This window comes from Falco punctatus (assembly GCF_963210335.1).
Source record: "Falco punctatus genome assembly, chromosome: 6".
NCBI lineage: Eukaryota > Metazoa > Chordata > Aves > Falconiformes > Falconidae > Falco > Falco punctatus.
In genome coordinates, this window is record NC_137585.1 from 43,626,787 (window position 1) to 43,642,019 (window position 15,233).

General features: G+C 38.7%; 1 long non-coding RNA gene across 1 annotated transcript in view; it reads right to left on the minus strand.

Moving 5' to 3' along the window:
• LOC308065430 overlaps positions 1-9,446 on the minus strand; it is a 190,577-nt gene extending 181,131 nt beyond the window's left edge. The window contains exon 1 of the long non-coding RNA XR_013928768.1: positions 4,526-9,446. This is a non-coding gene — a long non-coding RNA (uncharacterized lncRNA). The remainder of the gene's footprint in view (positions 1-4,525) is intronic.
• Between the last annotated feature and the right edge of the window lie 5,787 nt (positions 9,447-15,233).

The following is a 15,233-nucleotide window of genomic DNA, read 5'->3' on the forward strand; positions in this document are numbered from 1 at the left end:
GGTACACTAGTCTATGAAGTATGGCACTTAAGAGAGGACGTTCTTCCCTTTTACTTCCAGGAAGAACAGAATAGAAGGTTTGGGGATCAGGGAAGGATGACACTTTAAACTGACACAGCATGAATGTGGTGACTCAGTCTTCAGTTTCAAACTATCTAGTAGGCTTGTTAGTAGGGTTACACCCTGTCAACTTATACTGCCTCAAATCCTGCTTCTTCCTTCTTCTCTTTTCTCCGCTATACAATATATGTTTCTGTTCTTTACTTTCATCATTAAAAAACCCTTCTGCGATGTGTCTAAAATCCTCCTTGGCATTTTTCCATTTGAGTTTCAGTGCTGCCTGTGACCTCAGTGAGCTTCTGAGCACATGTTCAGACATGTCTATGATTTGACAATGAAAGCTAACCTTTGCTGGTTCAGTATTTGCAAACGCGTGCATGCCTATTTCAGACTGAATATACTGCAAAGATAACGTGGAAAATTTGTCCTCAATGAAATTAACTTGGAGGTTTGGCTATTGATTTCAGTGAATCAGTTTTACTTTTAACTTCTACATATAATTTCACTCAGAAATGAAAAGAGAACACTTATTAATGTGCTCTTTCTAGCCCCTTATCTATGGCCACTAAGTCTGCTTCCTAAATCAGTTTCATCCAGCTACCTAACATGTAGATACTTTCCCTAAGGGCTGAATGACTGATCCTTTTTACTGATGATGACTGAGTCTTAATGACTTAAATCTGATACTTCTTTCTGACCAATACTAGGTGTACTACTGCCCTTGAAAGAGCAGGCTAAAGAAAGTAATGTCTTCTACATCAAATGTTAGCTTTTCTGACTGTAGCAGGGTGATTTTTGACCACAATTGATCAACAACAATGTCTTAAGGAATGAACAAGACATCTGTGGGCATGTGTATTTCCTGGAAATTAAGAAACCACAGAAACTCATGAGATGTGCATGGAACTTGTGATAGAGCATAAACATCCCTGAGTTAAATAGCCACCCAGAAAGTATAAATGAAGGGTTTAACTATCCTCCGCTGTGAGCAAGCAGATTATTAGAAATAGCTGCTCAAGAACTCTATCCCAGGCAAAAAGGGAGCAGCTGTTTCCCCAGAAGAGACTTATGTGGTACAAGCTGAGGAAAGCTTTGGAAGCAGACACTATCAGCCATGGAAAATAGAAAAAAAAAAAAAAAAAAGAAAATTAAAGCATTTTTCAGACTTAACACAGAGTTTCCACAATAAAATCTGTAGCAGATAGTGCAGTAAAAGACATTACAGTCTTTGAGAAAAGAAGTGGCCTCCACGTAGTGATCAGTGCTATATATACAACTGTTTGTCATGTATATTGACACTATAAATTCCTGAGTTACAGCTAGTTAACAGAGATTATGGCAGGTGAGATGCCTGCTCTGTCAGAAGTGGCTTATGTGGGCTAGCTGTGTGTGGTGGTCAAGCCTCTTGTGTCAAACTAACAGCCTAGAACCACCTGTCCTGTTGTGGAGCTATTATCTTTTAGCACAATAGCATTCCCTTTCCCCTCCACCTCCGTGATTTCTAGAGTAGTTTAAAATACTGCCTGAAGCACTTGCATGCTAGTTGAAAGGAATTGAGGACCATGAGAAGGGAAACTGTAAAAGGGGCTCCTCTCATGGGGGAACAGTAATGGAAGCATATGTAGCTCTCCTAGCTGGAAGAGCAATAGAGCACCTCGAGTCCCTGAAACCAGCAGAAGAAGACAGAACAGCCCGAAACTTTGTTTTTGAAGCTAATGCTTCCAGCACTACTTCGAGAAGCTACAAAGAGTGACCTCTAATAAATAATTCACTGGAAAATAACACATAGAGATGCTCCTGTACGGAAAATATTCTTCAAAAAAGGTAAGTAATTTTCCACTTCAGAACAGTACTGAGTCAGCCTCTTCTTCTTTCTCAAATGAAGTGGAAATATAGAGACTGAAGGTCTAATTACATAGTTTCTCTTCCTATGAATCTACCTTTCTTTTTTTGTTAGTATGCAAGCAGAAATTTAAATGTAAGTCTAAGGGTCATCAGGCCTAGTTAAAACAAAAATCTCTGCAGTTAAGACTGCTATTTTGAAAAGGCCTTCTCACACGTAAGGCATTTGGTGTGAAATCCAAGCCTTGGCAAGTCTCCTATTGGTCTCATTTATTTCAGACACATACACTAAAAAGAAAAACACTTTTCAGTGATGAAGGAAGTGAACTAGAAATGTAACTTTACCAATAAAAATCTTAAAAATTATTCCTACAAAATTTTCCTTGTGTATTTCAGGTTTTAGACTGAAAAGTATTTTTTTTTCCTTCTCCAGAGCTGTATTTATTTCATGTGGCACTTTCTTCAAATCTAGCTTCTGATATTGGAAAGAATCCTCCTGCAAACATTTTAAATTCTAACCTGATTAACTCAGTCCTTTTGATTTCTTTTTTGATTGCCTACAGGTACATAACCCATTCCAATTAACTACTACAGATAATATAAATAGCCATCTTATTAGCTAGCAGCCGCAGCTACCATGGTATCCTCATTTAGTACACCACACGAAAGTCATGCAGAAATGAGAAAATGTAGAGAAGTTTTAAACATACAGAAACTATTTGAAATATGAAATGAACTCCTAGCTCAACAAAATCTTTTTTATGGATAAATTTTATAATGCGTGAGCACCATGATTTTCTAAAGAGCAGACTAGAATATGGGAAGGACACGGGCTACTGTATTTCATAGCTATCAGAAAAAAAGCCTAGAACAAAAACCTCTACAGCTAAAAGTAGATACAGTCAGCCAAGTGAGATCGCTTTTGAACAACCATCTATGTGTACTGAAAGGTCCCTCTGTTATTTCTGCTATTAGAAAAAATTAAAAGGTCAAACACTCATTTATATGTGATAAGTTTCTCATTTTTTTTTTTAATTCAAAAGTAAATTTTTAATCAGACATTAAAGTATCGTTCTTTACATATTTCCATTTAATTTGGGGAATGGTTTGGAAAAGAAGGTTGGTATATCGTCTCCATCAGACACAGAACACTACAAGATCTATGTCAGGCAGCATGTTGTCCTCTCAGACAGTGAAGATTGCTGTATTTCAGGATCAACTGAAAAAAGAACTGGACTATAGAAAATTTTGGAAATGTCATAGTCTTTTTGTTGTTGTTATCTTTAGAATGAGTCAGTTCTGAAGGTTTTTCATTTACAAATTTTAAATGTGGAAGAAAAGGTGGAAAAAGGTTTAAAAGGTGTCACACTTTGAAAAGTAAGATAAATCATTTTGGTTTGACTACACAACATTTAAAAAAAAACATTGACACCAAGAAGAAATACCAACTATTCTCAAAGCCTTTTGTGCAGGAGAAAAAAAAGGATGGGTTAGAAAGCCAGGGTAATGCTCCTGAATTGGGAGATCGTGTCTGTCAAAGAGTGCTCTCAGTGCTGCTGAAGAAGTGCAACCTGTTCACTGGAAGTAAATGCCTGTCTAAAAATATGGGGGGTCATAAAGGAGATGCTTTTCAAAGTTCTTAAGCTATTAACTTCCCCACCCCCCGCCCATATCTAAGTTGAAAATATGTCCTCTTTTTTGCCTTACAGGAAGTATAAGTCTATGTATAAAGCAAACTATCAGTTCCGATTTAAATTAATTTTCTTTTTCTAATCACAGTACATATCAAAATAACAGCAAGCATTCTCCAAAAAATAAGGGACCAAATCCATTACCCTCTGAGCAAAACTGCTTGACAGTTCTGGCATTTAAACCTCATTCTTAAATTTAGTCAAGGGATATGGTGAGAAGTGATGGCTCTCACAGAAAGAAAGGAAGATGTCACAGAAACTTTAGTTGTAAAGGATGGTGCAGGGATGTTCAATATCTCACACAATGTGTCTGAAATTGCTGACCACCACATTTTGCACTGTCAAAAAAATGAATTATTTTCCCTTTTTCTTTCCTCTTAATCATTAATAGAACAGAACACGATCACCTAAAGGTGATTCCCTTTTGCATAGACTAAGTCAATGCTGTTTTTCACTTTTCAAATATCTTCTGGAGGAACCTGTAATGAAATAAATCAGAATTTAGATGTATATCTGTAGGTTTAGGACTACAGTTGCTACAGCCTTGCTGCACACCAACAGCGCAATATTTAAAATTATATAATTTTTTAGTGGTCTTCTGAAAAGTCTAATCTGCTTAAGCCATATGAATACAGCAGGAGTCTATGACAGATGTGTTTTGTGACTTAAGCAGAGGTTTAGAGTAGTGAATATTGACTTGGGTGCAAAGAGACAGTGAAGGAAGCAATTCTGTGACTCAGGATTTAAAGTGATTACACTGGCAGTGTAATTTTGAAAATTTTACATGGAAACTTTTACATTTCTTGGCCAGGAACACACACTATGACTGCTGGGCCACCTTAGATAAATACCTCTTTTGCTTGACAGGCTTAAAAGTTCAATTGATTGCTATGAAGAAGAAGAAATATCAGAGATGTATGTAGATGCATTACCTATTAAAGTACTTCTGATCCTTGCCTTTTCTTCAGCTGTCTCCTGTTCATGACCATCTTAAACCCCTTTCCTTGGCATTCCTGAAAAATAGACTTGTATTTAGCAAGCTTGTCATATCAAAGCTGAATGCATTTGATTCTAAATAAAAATGAATGGTATCAAAAGAGTCCATTGTTCTAACTAGGTTTTATAATATATGTAATCTTTATCACATTAAACACTGACAATAGTGATTTATTTTTTTTTTTTAATAAAAGCAGTTTCCTGCCTTTTTCTGGATTAACATCCATTCTGCAGTCTCTGCACTATCAAACCATCAAGTCTTTATGTGGGATATACCTCTTCTATAGCATTGATTTCTTTTATGGAAGCATTATAGAATCTCTCTCTTTAAATAAGCTCATTTGAACCTTACTGCAGAAAAAGAGCTATTTAGATGGATGCTTTTACAGTCATTTAATTGTTCATTGTGTCTTCTTAGCAGACACATGTTTTATTTGGTATTTTGCCAGAATTTGAAAGCATCTTGCCAAAAAAACCCTGGGTATTTTTCTGTCATAATATATGTACAGTCCAAGTCGCAGTCCTTGCTGTTGTTTTGGTTGATGTTTCAAGCTGCACTGGGTCAAGTTCCAGTGGTTGTTGATATTTTATTCTTTAATGCAGGCAGGTGCAGTAAGAAAAAACTATGGCACGGTATCACATCAATTATCTGTAAAGATACAGATGTCTCTGAAGACATAGCAGAACTAATGAGCAACTAATATTCACTGTTTTTCTAAGGCATGTGTTTAAAGCCATATCTATCTCATGGATCAATACTTTAGAGTAACAAGAAAAAAGAGGAAAGTATTTTAATTATGAGACCAAAAATCATTTTTTTTTTCTGTCAGGCTTGATCTGTATCAGGAAGATTGATTGAGATGCTCCAAAATGTTGACAGAATATCTTTAGATATTGAATTTGGGTATGAATCAAAGCCACAATAGAACACTGAAGTAACTATTTTGAAATGGGAAGATGACAAAGTTGTTACTGATTGCCATACTGAGGAAGGACCTCTGTGCTTAGCTTTGTTTATATTTGAGATTTCATTCATAGATACATGTTTCAGTGGGTGCTCAGTAAATAAAAATGGTTATATCTCCATACTGTCAAAGGAACAAACCCCCTAAATTAGTTGTAGAATTCAGTTTGGATTTGTAGTGATATAGGAAGAGATGAGATCCAACTTGTAGACTGTCACCTCATGAAGAATCTTTAGGTAGACTTTCAGGCCTACATTGAGCAGGGTGTGCAGGCTGTCATTGCTCTGGAGACATCTATATTATGCTGAGAGCTTAGACAGCAGTGTGTGAGCACAAAATTTAGGTGTCATTTCAGCTAATTACTAGCAATGCCGGTTTACTTAGGTTATTAATCTTGAAGCTGAAAACTGATTGTTTGAGACATTCATGCAAAACACTTCTGGTTCATTTAAGGAGGTGTAAATAAAAGGTTGCATAAAATCCTTGTGTTGATCTGTGTGAGCCTGAACTTAATAATTTTTGGCTGTCATGATCTACCTACTTCAGGAGGCTTTTGTGACCAAAAAAAGAGAAAAATAATTGACAAAGGGCTTGAATATTGATGGAAAGACTGGCTTTCAGGCTATGTATCAGGCTTTCAGCCTTCAGCTGATCGAAATATGCAGACATTAGTATCCATCTATATTAAAAAGTTGTATGGAGAATGATCCCAAATATGTTCCACTAAATTATTTTACCTTGTAAGCAGCTCATCCTTGTAACTGCCTAATGAGAATTGTAGTCAGCCCATGCTAGCCTCTGACTAGCACCCAGGAGGTGTTTGGGGCAGTGCTAGTTGACTTGGGTCAAATCACCACAGGACTTATTATAACATTTTAGCTTTATAAACTGGTTGCTTCAGGGCCTGGGAATATCTCTTTGTACTCTTTAGTTTATTACTATTTATTTTATTTATTCCATTTTATGGTGCTGGCTGACAGCTGGCTGAACACGAGCCAGCAGTGTGCCCAGTTGGCCAAGAAAGCCAACATCATCCTGGCTTGTATCCAAAACAGTGTGGCCAGCAGGACAGGGGAAGTGATTGTCCCCCCTGTACAGGGCACTGATGAGGCTGCGCCTTGATCATGGTGTTCGGTTTTGGGCCCCTCACTACAAGAGGGATGCAGAGGTGCTGGAGGCTGTCCAGAGATAGGCAATGAAACTGGTGAAGGGTCTGGAGCACAAGTGTTATGAGAGGCTGAGGGAACTCGGGTTGTTTAGTCTGGAGAAGAGGAGGTTCAGGGGGGACCTTACTCCTCCCTACAACTACCTGAAAGGAGGTTGTAGTGAGGTGGAGGTACGTCTCCTCTCAGGTAAGTGACAGGACAAGAGGAAACTGCCTCAAGCTATGCCAGGGGATGTTTAGATTGGATATTAAGAAAAAAATCTTCACTGAAAGGGTTGCCAGCCATTGGAACAGGCTGCCCAGGGAGGCAGTGGAATTGCCATCCCTGGAGGTGTTTAAAAAACACATAGATGTGCTTAGGAACATGGCTTAGTGGTGGACTTGGCAGTCCTGGGTTAACAGTTGGACTTGACGATCTCAAAGGTTTTTCCAACGCAAATGATTCTGAGATTCTACTATAGATAGAGCATATATGTTTCTCTAGCAACATATTTATAGTAATGTGTAAAATCCTGAGTGTTCCTATGCTATGGTTGAAGATATGTATTTGGATACAACAAAACAAGCACACGAATAAATCTTTCAGATACTCTTTAAAGAAAAAAGCAAGATTGAGAACCACCCTAGATGTACAAGATTACTGTAGAAGAATGCTGTAGCTGAGGATCAAAGCTATAGAGAAACCAGTACAGTCAAGAGAGTAGCAGGAAAAGTAGTGATCAGAGTTTTGAAGGAAAGATCTTGGAAAATACCCAATGTCCAGTTACTTCAGCAAAGTCAGGATCCAGTTTTCTCCACAGTCCTAAAATGATGAGAAGTAGAAGATGCCTAAGATGTGGGTAACTTTGAACTGATTTTTCCTTTTAAAATACCTAGTAATTTCAAGAATTTAGTTTGTAATACTTTATTTTCCAAGCTGCAATTAGTTGGAAGGACAAAATACTTAATCAATGCCTATTTCTGTTTTCCTGAACTAAAGTAACTGAAACTTGCTGCACCTTCAGTTTGCATGTGTTGAGTAGATATCTGTCAACATTACCTACCTGGATTTTATTTCCCTCTCCTGTGTACTTCAAGTGTGTTTATTTCTCTTATTTGACCTCTGCAGGAATTTAGCAAGGTCTGAATGCTAAGGGGAAGGAATGTCTTTCACAGAATCAGGGTAACAGAATGGTTGAGGTGGAAAGGGACCTCTAGATGTCATTCGTCTATGCCCCTTGCTCAAGCAAGGCTACCTAAAGCCAGTTGCCCAGGACCATGTCTATATTGCTTTTAAATACCTCCAAGGTGGGAGACACCACAATCTCGTTGAGCAATCTGTGCCAGTGCTCTGTCACCTTCACAGTAAAAAAAGTGTTTCCTGATGTTCAGAGGGAACCTGCCTCTGGTCCTGTCACTGGGCACCACTGAAAAGAGCCTGGCTGCATCCTCTTTGCACCTGCTCTTCAGTTTTTTATATACACTGAAAAGATTCCCCCCTGAGCCTTCTCTTCTCTAAGCTGAACAGTTTTTTATATACATTGAAAAGATTCCCCCGAGCCTTCTCTTCTCCAGGCTGAACAATCTCAGCTCTCTCAGCCTTTCATCATATGTCAGGTACTCCAGTCTCTCCATCATACTGATGGACCTTATTGAACTCTCTCCAGTATGCCCTTGTCTGAGGCTTGTATGCCTTGTACTGAGGCTCCCAGAACTGGACACAGTACTCCAGGGATGACCTCGCAGCACTGAATAAAGTGGAAAGATCCCCTCCCTTGACCTGCTGGCAATACTTTGTCTAACACAGCTGGGGACACCATTTGCCGCCTTTGCCAGAAGGGCAGACTGCTGGCTCACGATCAATTTAGTGTTGACCAGGACCAGGAGCTTTTCTACCAAGCTGCTTTCCTGCTGCGTGGCCCCTGGCATATATCGGTGCATGGGGTGGTTCTTGCCTCGGTGCAGAGCTTTGCACTTCCCTTCGTTGAACAACATGATGTTGCTGGCAACCCATTTCTCTGACATTTTGAGGTCCCTCTGGATGGCAGCACAACCTTTTAGTGTATCAGGCACTCCTCTCAATTTGGTGCTGTCTGCAAACTTGCTGAGAGTATACTCTGCCCCATCATCCAGTTCATTAATGAAGATGTTAAACAGGACTGGATCCAGTACTGATCCTTGGGATATACTACCAGTCATTGTCCCCCAACTAGATTTTTCACTACTGTTCAAAAACATCTAGGGCCAGCCATTCAGCCAGTTTTCAATCCATTTCACTGTCTTCTCCTACATCCATGACTTCCCGTTGGTGAAGCCCTACTGACTACTTCTGATTATTTTCTTATTTTTAATGTGCCTGGAAACAGTTCCTAGAATTACCTTCCCAGGGATCAAGGTGATGCTGACCAGTCTTTAGTTCCCTGAGTCCTACTTCTTGCCCTTCTTGAAAATGGGGGTGATACTTGTTTTTCTCCGGTCTTCGGCTATTTCTCTTGAAACAGAGCAAGGTCTTAAAGGATTAGTCAGGACGGGTTTGGTAACATGCTCTGGGTGATGCTCTGTTTATGTTGAGATATAACAGAGATGGCACAGCCTGTTCTGTTCCGCTGACAGTACAAAAGTAAGAGATAGGAGGAATGTACTCTGAGCAATCTATCGGTCATAAATAAAGATAAGGTGGGTATTTGAAGGAGATGAGAAGGCCATGAGTCAGGAGGTTTTGCAAGCTCTGGAAACAAGTTCAAGCAAGGAAGAAGATTGAGCGACCCCCAAAAGTGAGGTAGAAGAATGGAACGACCACCCCAAATGTCTCCCCAAAGACGATTCTAGAAGATTCCACCTCAAGCTCCGCCTAACCCCCACCTACTATGAATATGATGATTAGATGTCAAAATTACATGAATATGTATGTAAAGACGTTGTAACCTCTCACGAAAACTGTATAAATTACCTGACTTTTCACTGAAAACTTTGGAGCTAGTTTCTCTGGCACGAACCAGCTAGCCTCCCCAACGTTGCACAAAATAAATACCTTTGCTGCTTAAAGACAAAATTCGTCTCTGAGCAGCTACTCTGTGCTGTTTTGGCATCACTCTCAGCCAACATGATCAATAAAAGACTATTGACAGTAGCCTCACAATCATCAGCCACCTGCCTCAGTACTTGTGGGTGCATCCCACAGACTCATGTATGCCCAGTTTACTTAAATATTCCCTGACCTGATGTTTTTTTCTACCATGGTTACAGCTTTCTTGCTCTAACGTTTTCCACCTGGTCTTTGGAACCTGGGATTCCTGAAGGCCAGTCATGCTAGTAAAGACTGAGGCAAAGGCAGCATTCAGTACTTCCATCTTTTCCATGTCCTGAGTCCTTTGTAACCAGGCCCTCACCTCATTGAGCAATGAGCCTACATTTCTCCTAGTCCTCCTTTTCCCTCCTATGAGTTCTGGGTTTCTTAATTCTGAATGCCAGATGCTCCATTTATAGGGTCATGTGTGCTATCATAACTTTCATCTTAGGAAAGGGTTAGCGAGAATGTAGCTGGAGATAGTGCTGTTGACAGCTGCCTCTGAATACAAAGCCTCAACAGGTAGCAAAATGCCAGCTATAGCACAACCCTGGAGTCTTGTCTCTTGCTTTGTGACTGAAAGTACCAGATCCTGCTACTTCGGGGTTATGATATCCTGTATAAGGAGAGATTGTGGTGCTGCAGGTGGTTACATGTCTTGTTGTCTGAGTGCCAGAGCAACCTGACAGATCTGTGGAAGCTGTGGGAGTTCTGGCAGTGGTAAATGGCCTCACTTCAACATGCATAGGTCCCAGTCTGACCCTCCTTATATTGCTCTAATGTGAGACTCAGGACCATCATGGGTAGTGGCAGGCTTAGTGGATGACCAGACCAGCAGGCTTGCTGGGCAGGTCCATAGGTGGTGGGTGGCAGGTCCTGGACGTCTGTCACAGAGGTGCTTCCTTGCCTACCCTAGCTTAAGGAAGGCTGTGGCTGGGGTCAGACAAGACATGTAGTTGGCAGGGATTGCCCACAGCCTATTGCCTGTCCTCAGTATCTCCTGTATTATAAATACAGTGGTTGATGAGCAGTGCAGGCTTGAAAAGAACAGCAGGAGAGGAGCAGAAAATGGAATGTTTCAAAGCGTTTTGATTTGGCAAGCCCAGCATGCCCTGAGGCTGGTGATGTCAGTACATAGATTCCCATCAACTTGTATTTGACAAGAATGTATTTTATTTATGTTCATGACAAAAAAGCAGACAAAAAAAAGACATCATGATTGTGGTAGTTCTGGTCAGTGCTAGTTTTCATGTTTGGTTGGTTTTTTTTCAGTGAGCTTGGTTTGGTAGTTAAAGAAATAGCAGTCTTTGTTAAAACTCTAGTAGCTAATCAGTGTATTTGGTGTGACACTGGTTAATAATAACTTGAAAGCAGAAACCTCTGTGGAATGCAGGTTCTCAGATGAAATAAATAGTTCTGGTGACACTGACTTGATTTGATATGACAGTTTGTATTAGCTAAGGATATCCCTAACACACGTATTGGTAGTGTATATGGCACCTCTTACAAAAATAATTTGCTATGGCAAGGTGTTATTTTTCATATAATGTATAACACAGTTTTCTTGTTAAAGTAATGAAAAAGTAAATTAAACTCCATGGAGTGGAATGGAATACAGGCTTTAAATTAGCAAGAAAATAATTCTTAATAGCTTTGTCAATTCAAACAGTAGTTCCAGTTCACAAAATCTCTATCATGTTAATGCTACCCATTAATTTGACTAAGGCTTAAAAGGCAAACAAAAGTTGACATATGGCCCCATATGTTCTTTATTTTTGTCTTCATATAAAACCAAAAATTAATACGTTTAACCATATGTTCCAACTTTTACAAGTAATGGTATTTATTAGAAGGCAATTGCCTGCTTCATTTTGAAGACCTTGAGTATCATTAAGATAGGGATGATGCAGACACATTCAGTAACTACTATTTTTATTTCTTGTAAAATATATTATTTATTAATTATGTCATCTTAAAATTTATAGTCAGATAATTTTATGACTTTTTATTTTCTGACACTATTTATTGAAAAGCAAGTTAGAAGTAAAAAATAAGTGTCAGATTGCTTCCTTACAGATGTATGGGAGGCATCTTGTTTGTTTGTTTGTTTTGAATATTTCCCAAAGAAAACAGAAAAAGTGGCTAGGAATTTTCTTTAGTGCTTTTCACTGTTTCTTGCCACTTGTCTCCAGAGGCTGTTTTAAGAAAAAAAAATATTACTTCGTTCAGCTACCATCTCTGGAAAAAAATACTGATTTTTCATGAAATTTTAAGTTTTTAGTGGTGGAACTTGAAAAAAAATCCTGGTTTTAGGAGTATTGTGTACTCAGACATTCATTAGAGTGTGAGAACATGTTTCAGGAGTTTCATATCAAAAAATGATTTAATATTCCACCTCCAAATCCTCCTGCTCTTAGTTCCTTAGGATTATAGAGTTTATATCCTCTTCTGCTTGTAAAGCAGTAGTGAAAAAATATTGTAAAAAGAGTTGGAACGACTGCAAAAAACTGTTAAATTACGTGTCACTAAAAACTGAATTTGAAGTTAATGCTATTTGTAAGTTTAAAGAGTTTTATGAACTGATTTTTAAAAGTAAAGTTATTAGTATTAAAATTAACTACTGACTTGCAGGTCATGCTAACTGGATTGTCTGAGAACTATATTTGTTTTCCTTGAAGGAAGAGTATATAATGTGACGACAAAAATGCCTAAAACTTACCATTGCCCCTAAATTAAGCTTAATTTCTCCTTATTTCCATGATGCAGTCCTCAGCCTTTCTGCCATAACACCCCAAAATTTACATTCTGTTATCATGTCCTGCTCTGATGCAATGTCGTCTCAATGGAAAAAGGATGAACAAAACTGATTTTGGAAAAAAAAGTACCTCGTAAGACAAGCAGATAGAAATCCCTACTTCTACGAAGTTTCGCTCTTTAAAACTTGACTGAACAAAATGGGCTTTATTTCTTTTTCTATATTTTTTCTTTTTTTTTTCTTTTTTTTTTCCCCCGAAATAGTAATTGTTTAAATGTTACACACAAGGTGAAGCTTTATTTCAGGTTTCAAAAAAACAAAGCCAAGTTTGACCATTAGGATCTCTGCATTTCCTGAAATCTCTGGGGTAGTAACTTAGATTTCTCAACAGAAAATCCTTCTTTTCCACATTAATTATATCTTACTAGTTTTGTGAACAAAGGACAAGTTACATGCTAAGTTTTATCCACCATTGCAGAGAAATGTACACAAGGAAAGTTTTCTAGAGTTTTTGTTAGTGTTTGTTTGCTTGGTTTCTTTTCTAACAAAGAAACATTCTCGTTAAGACTAAAAGCACCTTTTGAGAACACCTAATACTTTGGCACAGTTTCAACATTTGCCTCTCATGCAGAATGTGAGGCATACTTTAGAAATACAGAGGTGTGGGTACAAAAATACCTGGCACATCTACACAGCAGTCTCAGCTTTACTGCACGAAAGGCAGCACATCTACAAGGACCATACGGATGGGCCCCAGCATATATTGGCCAGACCTCTAATCATCTGCCCTCAGAGTGATATCGCCAGATTTGTGCCCAACAAGAAGTTTGCAGGGCTGAAATCAGGTGGTGTATGCCTTAGGCTCTTTTCAAAGGACAATTAGGATTGTGGAACTTCCTAACTTCAACAGCAAAGAACAATGACATCAGTATGGATATGAGGGGCTATGTTTGGGAGTGTACCGGGTTTTGGTCTGCCTCTAGCTCACCTAAGGACATTATTGATATTGCCTTAATTTCTGGTAGCCCGGCACATCTTTGAGTTTTGGTTTGAAGGCAAATGCTGTTTTCAGAACTTTTTTTAGAGGTAGGAATACAGATGACAAACTTGCCATATGTAGATTTGTGTTTACTTCACAAAAATCTTGGTCTGCAGAAAATGCTATATATCTCTATAGTAAATACTCTTAGACTCGCAACAAATATTTTGATTTTTATTTTAAATGCACATTTGAATCATGGCCTGCTGCCTTAACATATTAAAAACAAAATTTTTGTGTCATAGCACTCCACTAACCTGTCTCTGAAACATAATGTGCTGATTTTCACGTTCTCCACAAAAATCTGTCAAAACAGAAATTTCAGCAGTGTTCCAGAAAGCCATCTTTCATCCTAGAACAAGCACATATAAACACCTGCTCTTCCATGTTGGAAAAGTCTCAGAGGCAAGAAAAGAGGCTCTCATGTGAATCCAAGGATTACTCAGCAATGCCTGCTGCTGTCTTGAGCAAACACATTAGTCTGTTGCTTAAAACAGATGCAGGTCACGTTCTCTGGGCCAACAAGCACAGACAAGACTGTTGAATTGCCATCTGTGCTTAATCTGTCACTAAAGAGCAAACAAGGGTGTTCCTGCCTTTCAAAGGAAACGCTGACTGGTAGGAACATGTGCCGCATTAGAAGGGCCTCCATTCACGGGGCTTTCTTCAGTCTGCCTTCTGTTTGACTGCTTTCTTAATTAATTATTTGGCCATGATAGCTATCTTAATCAGTACAGGCATTTATTTAAAAGATTAAATGCTAAAAACAGAAAAAAAAGTTCCCCTTGAAGGCTTTGGGTTATTTTTTTCCCCAGTATATTACAGCAGTTATGTAAGTTCTAGACAAGTCTGTTCTAATTAGTCATCTTCTTCAAGAAGTTTTTTAAAGCAAAATTTAACAAAGTACATGCTTAGGAATGTAAAAATGTACAAGAAGTACTTTCAAGCTACTTTATTTTAATATATTATCTGAGGGTTTCTTTACAGACAATTCACACGGGAGTGCGTTTTCAGGAGAAATGTTCTGCCAAAACCACGAGTTTGCCAGTGGGTTTTTTAGTCCTGTTTTCTACACTAGAGATACTTCTGCGGATTAAAAGTAGACTTCCCAAACTCCTTCTCTTCTCTGAATCTCTCCTACATATACAGCAATTCATGCAGCTCCCTCTATCTTATTGCCCATCACCAAAGGAAGGATGTAATTTCGCAAACCATGTATTATGACTCAGCTACTGTAGCAACTAGAAAAACTTATTAAATTGCTTTCTCTCTAGAGGCAAGGCATCCCTTTGATAATTAGGCAAGGCAGCAGAGAAAGTTGGTGAAATCAAGATCAAGAGAAATCTCCCTGGATTTTAAATAATATGGATGAGATATATATCTTGTATGACAAGATAGAGTTCCACCGATTTAAATGACATCCTTATTAATACAGCCTGAGAATTAAGCTTGGTGTGTTTTGGGTTATTGTAATTTATCTAACAAACCACTTAGCTATCTGGTGTCATGGGCGGGGCAGTGGGGGCAGGGAGAGAAGGTAAAATATAAATAGCCAGGCAGTTTAGTTCTGCAGGCAGGCAGAGGGCCTCCCAGTGGGGCCACTGAAATAGCAGGAGGATAATTCTGTTGCACCCTTCATTCTGCTGAAAATCTACAGCAAACTGGACAATGTGC